Source organism: Lissotriton helveticus, chromosome 7 (genome assembly GCF_964261635.1).
Source record: "Lissotriton helveticus chromosome 7, aLisHel1.1, whole genome shotgun sequence".
NCBI lineage: Eukaryota > Metazoa > Chordata > Amphibia > Caudata > Salamandridae > Lissotriton > Lissotriton helveticus.
Window position 1 is genome coordinate 1,291,202,675 of NC_136068.1, and position 6,993 is coordinate 1,291,209,667.

Here is a 6,993-nt window from a genome sequence, read left to right on the forward strand (position 1 = left end):
CACCGCCACCCAGGCAGCGGAAAACCCGAACCCAGAGAAGAGAAGAAAAGAAGGGTCATGCCACTGCCTACCCCGTGTTACCCGAAGAACATCCCTGGCAAACGGACAGGGAATTCTGGGCTTCGCAAAGGGAAGACCCCATCCTGCAGGAAGCGTGGGGAAAGGCCTTGGACAATGAAGACCCCCTGCAAGTAGGTCTCTATTTCTTTACAAAGAACCGACTGTTGTATAGGAAAGGTGGTCCTAGCCAATTCCCCCCAATTACTGATCCCTGGGCCCTTTAGGGACAAGGTCCTCTTTCTTGCGCACAGTCATCTGTTGGGGGGACACTTTAGCGATGAAAAGATGGGCCTTTCCATCCTAGAGAAGTCCTATTGGCCCGGAGTACATTAACAGGTCAAGAAGGACTGCCGGGAGTGCCGGGTCTGTCAGAGGAACAGCAGGCATCGCCCACCTAAAGTCCCCCTAAAACCCATACCACTCATTGATGTTCCCTTCAGCAGAGTCGGGATGGACATTATAGGGCCCCTGATCCCCTCCCGAAGTGGTTGTCGCTACGCCCTGGTCCTTGTGGATTATGCCACCCACTTCCCTGAAGCCGTACCCCTGCGGCAGCCCACTACCCAGAGCATAGCTAAAGCGTTGATCTCAATATTTGCCAGAGTAGGGTTTCCCCGGGAGATCCTTATGGATCAAGGCACCCCTTTCGTTTCCGCCCTTATGCACCAGGTTTGTTCTCAGCTAGGGATAAAGCAGATCCGGACATCCGCTTACCACCCGCAAACCGACGGGTTGGTGGAGCGGTACAACGCCACCCTTAAGCTAACCTTGAAGAAACTGTTGGCACTAGAAGCAAAAAGGTGGGAGGAGATGCTGCCATTGGCCATGTTCGCCATACGGTGTAAAACACAGAGTAGCACTGGCTATTCCCCCTATGAGCTGCTTTATGGTCGTCCTCCCCGTACCCTTCTGGACATGGCCTAGGAGGCCTGGGAGGCCGAACCCGACCGTACACGACCCCTCCCTGAATACGTCGAGAACCTCAAAACACATCTTTCCCTAATTCGGGACATAGTAAGACAAAACATGGAAAACGCCCAGGCCTCCCAAAAACGACAGTATGACAAAGGCTCCAAACCCCGTGCTTTTGCCGTCAGTGACCTAGTCCTCTTAATGATGCCATCCTCCGACCAGAAACTGCTGGGACAGTGGCAGGGTCCCTATTCTATTCTCCGACAAGTGACCCCTGTCACCTATGAGTTAGAGCTAGACCCCACTCAGGGTACCACCCAGATATACCACATAAACCACCTCAAGAAATGGGAAGGACCTCGACCGGTCCTGTCCGGTACTGGCCTTCACCCTCCTCTCCCTTTCGAGACCTGTTTAGACCCCGACATGACTAAACCCCAAAAACAGAGCCTTCGGGTTGTTCTACTGCCTCTACAACATGTTTTTTCCTCTTCCCCTGGCCGTACCTCTGTTATAGAACACAGCATACAAACAGGACCCGGAAAGACAGTGTTAGGGGTGGTCGGATTTGACCTCATAAACGAGTGTTCAACGTAGATTCCACAGGGCTAAATCGGAGTTCTCCTTCCAGCATTTCCTATTGAACTCCATGAGTCCTTTTGTGACATTCCCTAAACAGCGTGCTGGGTTGTGTTGGCAAACTTCGAGACGCTCCCTAACTAAGTGAAAAGGGAGTCTCTCCCACGAATCATTGCTTGGCTTACTGCGTGGTTAGTGACCACGCCCCCTTTATTCAGCGTTCTGCTTTGTGAGGTTCCCGTAGCGTTCTTGGTTCCTGTCTGCCTTCCTGTTCAAGTTTGTTTCCTGGTTCCTGAGCCCGTGGTATTTTCCTTGTGTCCCTGTTGGATTCCCGGTATTTCTTCCCGACCCTTTACCCCCGTACTTCGCTGCCTAATCTGTTCCCGATACTTAGTCTCCCTGTCTCCCTTCCCGCTTCTCTGTTTTCCCCGGTGCCTTGCACGACTTTCCACCTTAGCGACTTGTTCTGTCCCTACGCCCCTTTACTGGTGATTGGTTTGTCTTCGGGCCATTCTTTCCGCTCCGTTCCACTCGGTCTTCGGTTCATGAGTGGACGGAGGCTTTCTCTGGGCATTAGCATTTTTTGTGTTTGTACATGTCCTCGCGCTCCACTCTGTCTTGAGTTTACGAGTTGGAAGCATTGTGCGTACTCCGTGTGTTGTCTTGTTGAGTGTACACCCGCTCCACTCCGTCATAAGTTCCAAGAGTCGGACGTGGTGTGTGTATTTGTGCTTGTTGTGTGTTCTGTGTTTACCCCCTCCGCTCTGTCTTTAGGTTATGAGTAGGAAGTGGGTGTTGTTACCGGGCCACTTTGTCTTTAGCTCCATAAGTGGTACGAGTCTGTCACCTGCTGCTCTTGTAGCCCAGTCTTGCTCAGTCTTCAGTTTATGAGCAGGACTGGAATTGTTTACCTTCTTGCTTGGAGGTATCCCTTGCTGAGTAGTCATCCAGGTTCCCTTCACTACCTCCTGGTTCGTGACTTTTGACTACTCGCTCATTGCTCTGACATTCACCTAGTGAGGTAAGTGGAATTCTATATTGAACACTTGTGTACTAGTCCTGCAAATTACTAGATAGTTTAGTACTATTATATGTTTGGTTACAGCATCTTTGCTCCTGTGGACTTCCATCCTCCTCAACAGGGGAGGACCCTTAACAGAAAGCCAAGCCCACGTATATATATATTCCACCTGAGCAAAGATGAATCCAGACCCGAATACGGGCATCCCTGAACACACCCCTACAATGGAAGAGATCACGGTAGTATTAACGGGATTACAACAGGAAGTGGCCATGTTACGCACAGAAAATATGAAGTTACAGGCGGAAGTAACACACTTAAAAGCACAAGAGACAGGGGCCTTAGGTGGGTCAGGCACAGTTCCCAAGAGAAATTATATTCAACCAGCCCGTTTTTCTACGCAAACAACCATGGCCAGTCCCCCTGCTGATGCCTCAAATATAGTACCTCCTGTCCAAGTCACAGTCCACACACCTAGTCCCGTTCCCTTGGCTATGCCAGGGAGATTCACAGGAGACAGTGCGAAGTTCAATAGTTTCATGACCCAGTGTCATCTCCAGTTCATGTGTAAGGCGGCTGCCTTCCCAGACGATGCCACAAAGGTAGCGTTTATTATTTCTTATCTAGGAGGAAACGCCCCCGAATGGGCAGTTCCTCTTGTAGAAACTGACGATCCCTTGTTATACAATTATAATGATTTTCAGCACAAGTTTAGAAGTCTTTTTTCCAAACATGCATACATGCAAGCCAGTGATAATGCCCTGCTTAATCTAAAACAGGGGTCCAAAGATCTCCTCACATACATAACACAGTTCAACCGGTTACTGGCCGAAACATATTGGCCTGAAGAGAAGAGAACATCGTTATTTTACAGAGGATTATCTGATGAACTAAAAGATATACTGGCGCAAATAGTAAATACACCTGAAGATTGTCCTTCAATTATTGAGGTCACGGTGAAGTTGAATTATCGACTACAAGAGAGAAGAGGAGAAAAATCTCGCATCGGATTTCCCAAGTTGGTGGTACAGAGATCCGACAAGAAAGAGATTAAGGACATGCCTGAGCCCATGCAGATTGGTGGGGTGAGAGGCCCTATCTCAGAGGAAGAAAAATCCAGATGAAGGAAGAACAACTTGTGTTTATACTGTGGCAAGAGTGGCCATTATGCTAGAGAATGTCCCAGTCGTCCTTCTGTTCCTTCCAGGAAGATAGCCAGTGTTCAGGAAAACTACCAAGCTTGAGGAATGAGGGGATCGATTCCTCAAGTACATCTCTTTTGCAGATCTCACAAGACAAAAAGACCTTGACTAGACCAGTGAAACACTTCTTATTGAATATTACCCTCGTGATCACCAATCAAGACAGACATAACATGTCTATACTCCTAGACTCAGGAGCGACTGGAAATTTTCTGGACATACAGCTAGCCCATAAGATGAGCATACCCTTCGTGGAGAAAAGTAGTCCTGAACCAGTGAAGTCAGTGGATGGTTCTGAACTGTCATCGGGGTTAATCAGTCATCAGACGCCTCCCCTTCTCTTGGTATGTGGAAATGGGCATTCAGAACAGATAACCTTTGACTTGATTGACACTCCTAACTTTGGAGCTATATTAGGAGTGCCTTGGTTGCAAACCCACAATCCTAATATTGATTGGATAGAAAGAACTGTGACGCTGAAATCGCAATCCTGCATGACTCATTGCTATCAAGAGGCCAGTGACAGTTTACACCCTTTGCGTTGCACCGTCCAATCCATAGCGGTGGCATCGGTGGTACCGGAAATCTATTCAGAATTCAACGCCGTGTTAAATGAGGAAGAAGCAACTAAACTACCACCACATCGTACATACGATTGTCGCATTGACTTGATCCCTGGGGCTGAACTTCCTAACAGTAGGATATACGCTCTGACCTCTGCTGAAACTCAATACTTAAAAAACTGTCTGGATGACATGCTGCAAAAAGGGTTCATCAGACATTCAACGTCCCCGGTGTCCTCGCCTTTGTTTTTTATCCCGAAAAGGGAGGGTGGCTTGAGGGCATGCCTGGATTACCGGGCTTTAAACAAGATTACCATAAAGAATAAATACCCACTGCCACTCATCCCTGTCCTGCTGGACCAAGTGCGAGGAGCAAATATTTTCACAAAGATAGACTTAAGAGGAGCCTATCATTTAATTCGGATCAAAACGGGCGATGAATGGAAAACTGCGTTTCGCACCAAATTCGGATTATATGCGTATTGTGTCATGCCCTTCGGATTATGTAACGCGCCAGCCGCGTTTCAATATTTCATCAACGAAGTACTACGAGAATGTCTTGATGTCTTCGTCATCGTGTACATTGATGACTTCTTAATCTATTCACAAACCGAAGAAGAACATGTGGTACACGTGAAAAGAGTGCTGAGAAAACTGCAAGAGAATTCCTTGTTCGCCAAGTTGGACAAAACCACTTTTCACACTGATACCATCGATTTTTTGGGTTTTGTAATATCACCCCATGGGCTTCATATGGATCCCAAGAAGACGAAAGCATTAATGGATTGGCCCAGTCCAACTACAGTCAAGGAGGTGCAGTCTTTTCTAGGATTCTCAAACTTCTATAGAAGATTTATAGATCACTTCTCTGACATCATCGTCCCTATCACCAAATTGCTCAAGAAGGGTATCAAGTTCTCTTGGAATGAAGAAGCGGAACAGGCGTTCCGTAACCTCAAAGATAAATTCATGTCTGCCCCATTATTCGTCATGCCGACAACACCTTACCGTTTTTTTGGGAAGCTGATGCTTCTCAATCAGCCGTTGGAGCGGTCTTATCTCAGAGAGACCCAGGGACTGGGCAACTACATCCTGTCGCGTACTTCTCAAAGACTCTGCTTCCTGCCGAGCAAAATTATACCATAGGCGAAAGAGAACTCCTTGCCATCAAGCTATCCTTCCAGGAATGGAGGCATTACCTGTTAGGATCCCCACACGTCATCACTATCTTTTCTTTTTTTCACAACTGTGTTTATTAAGGGTTTCAGGCAAATCATACATACAGTACTCCATAGCCAGGAGGACACTGCCAGTGGAAAACACATAATAGAATGCATGAACAGCCTAGACATTCAACTAACCCCCCACCCACCGTCCCGCCCCCAGCCAACAACCCCAAAAAGAAAAAAAACCCCGACTACCCACCCCTTATCCCACCCTAACCCAGTGCACGTGATCACCATCAGCTGCAGCATATAGTGTAAAGCACAATAGGCGTCCTGGAGCCACCTAGGCCCCGAGGTCACTGCCGGTAGGCAGTCCATCATCCAGGTCAACGGGAGGATCCAATGGCAAGTCTCTGTATTCTGCCCACTGCTTCCAGATCTTGTAATGTTTGCGGGGGCAGCCCCTGGCCTCAAACACAGGCAATTCCAGTCCCATAAGAAAATCTAGTCCCGCCCTCCATGCGCTGAGTGGGGGGGCGCGGTCACTCTTCCACGCCTTTGCCAAATCCCGTTTGGCGACCGTCAGGCCCAACAGAAGGAGGTGACGCTTATAGATGTTACCCCCTACTTGATCCATGATATGTAAAAGACCTAGTCTGGGCGTGCGAGGAAGGTCCCATTGCAGCACCTCTGACAAGCAAGACCAAACCCCACTCCAGAATCGAGTCAGACCCACACACGACCACACAGTATGCAGCAGCGTACCGCTCTCCGTCCCACAACGCAGGCATACAGGGGTGGCAATGAGGCCAGCCTTCCACAGTCTCTCTCTGGTGTAATAGGCCCGATGCAGGTACTTGAACTGTATAAATCGGAGTCTCACAGCGATGGCTGCCCCACGGGGGGACTCCAGTGCCTCCCTCCAATCATCCTCATCCAAGGGGCCAACATCTACTTCCCAGGAGGCCTTCAACGACAAGAGGGAAGAGGAGCAGTGAGTAATTAAGGTTTGATAAATTTTGGAGACTTTTTTATCCCCCAGATCCCCCATGAAGAGCTTGGCTTCAACGGGGCTAAATTCTGGGAGTTGGTCTAACCCCACTAGACTCGGCGCGAGAGCGTGACGCAGTTGTAAGTATTTAAAAAATTGGGTCTTGGGCATGTCGAATTCGGCGCTAAGGGCTTGAAAGGTTTTAAGAGTAGTCCCAGTAAGGACATGGCCTAGCGTCGAGATCCCAATAGAGTCCCATCCACTAAACCCCGACAGTGAGGCAAGTGCAGGGAGCCGGCCATTGTTCCAGAGTGGCGTTTCCGCTGTTAGGCGACCCCACCAGCCCATACGACATAGCACCTGTCTCCAAAGCATGAAAACCACCTGAGTAGCCTGCGGCAGCTTCCGCCGCCGGCTGGCCGAGTATAACAGCGTGTGGAGCGTGGCATCCCCCATAAGAAAGCGTTCCAGGGCGTATGCCGGGTCATCACGCCCACCG